This window comes from Arvicanthis niloticus, chromosome 23 (genome assembly GCF_011762505.2).
Source record: "Arvicanthis niloticus isolate mArvNil1 chromosome 23, mArvNil1.pat.X, whole genome shotgun sequence".
NCBI lineage: Eukaryota > Metazoa > Chordata > Mammalia > Rodentia > Muridae > Arvicanthis > Arvicanthis niloticus.
The window spans coordinates 35,307,627-35,309,182 of NC_133430.1; the positions used below are offsets into that span (position 1 = coordinate 35,307,627).

Below are 1,556 nucleotides of genomic sequence, written 5' to 3' on the forward strand. Positions count from 1 at the left end.
TACAGGCGCTGAGCTGGAAAACGGTGCCTGTACTGCTCTCCTGACCTTCCCACTGAGAATGTGAAACAACTTTTTAACAATGTAATAAAAAAAAACCAACTATCATTTCATCCTGTATTCAATATTGTTAAAATGTCAATATGATATTTCATTTTCTTGTTTGTGTACTGTCTTTGACATTCCGTGTGTATTTTACACTGTAACCGCATGGGTAAATGTGTCAGCATTACACCAACACCCTGAGGACTTCCACGTCAAATGACAAGGCTCAATCCAAACTCCCTGCATCCTACCTGGACTAGTGAGACCATCTTCCTGCTTCAACTCCATAAAAGAATTTGGCTTTCCTCCTCCTCCTCCTCTTCCTCCTCTTCTTCCTCCTCTTCCTCCTTCTCCTCCTCTTCTTTCTCTTCCTCCTCTTCTCCTCCTCTTCCTCCTTCTCCTCTTCCTTCTCCTCTTCCTTCTCCTCTTCTTCCTCCTCTTCCTCCTCTTCTTCCTCTTCTTCTTCCTTCTCCTCCTCTTCCTCTTCTTCCTCTTCTTCTTCCTTCTCCTCCTCTTCATCCTCTTCCTCTTCTTCCTCCTCCTTTTCCTCTTCTTCCTCCTCCTCCTCCTCATCCTCCTTTTCCTCTTCCTCCTCTTCCTGCTCCTTGTCATCATCATCATTTTGTTCTGCTTTTTTTTCTCTTAAAAAATCTTATTGACCTTTTGGATAAAATCGGGTTTGGGGGATGATAGCTCCAGCATACTTCTGCTGGAACCAGAGCATGGCTTCCTCTTTGCTGATCCAGCTTGTCCTGTGCTTATATGCAATGATGAAACCTGGCCTATCGCAGCACCACAGAGAGCATGATGGACCCCAATGCTCAAGTCACGTTTGATGCCTAGATCAATGTCTTCCTGTATTCCAAAACAAGTTTCCAGCATCAGAGAAGCTATTTTTTTATAACCCATACTCCCAGGCCTCAGACTTTTCTCTGGGATCTCTTCTGCCTTGGCTCCATAGGCTGTGCTGTGAGCTACAATCTCTTCCTTTCTCCTGATGTGGAAGAATCAAATTGTGTATCTGGCTTGGGAAAATACAGGCGCCTGGCCCATGAGTGGCGCCAACACCTTGGATGCCCAAGACAGTCTCTGCTCTCCCCCATAGAGGTATTGACGAAGCACTTGCTGATATGAACTTCCCACCAGGGTTCTCCTTCCCACCATGATCCTGTGCCATGATGGAATACTGAAGCTCCCGGAGAAGTTTGAACACACTTCCATCATTCAAAATCTTCAGTGATTCTCATGACTCTGAGAATAAAATCTAGTCTCTCCTCCACCTTCTTCCCAGTTTCTTATCCCTCTGTCCTCAGCTGCTTCAAAGTCTTACCCTTTTTACTGTCCTCAAGCCAGGCAACGAACCCCAGCCCAGACCCTCGGCATTGACTCTCTCCTCTTTCCAGAATAGTCTTCTGATCTCAGCTGGCCCTGACCCTGCATCATAGGGAGGAAGTCCCTCTGGAGCCAGCCAAGAGCACGCCCTGGAGACTATAGAGAGGATCCCTCTGTGTACA

General features: G+C 46.5%; 1 pseudogene; it reads right to left on the reverse strand.

Moving 5' to 3' along the window:
* Positions 1-694: 694 nt before the first annotated feature.
* Positions 695-1,219, reverse strand: LOC143436585 (large ribosomal subunit protein uL5 pseudogene; annotated as a pseudogene).
* Between the last annotated feature and the right edge of the window lie 337 nt (positions 1,220-1,556).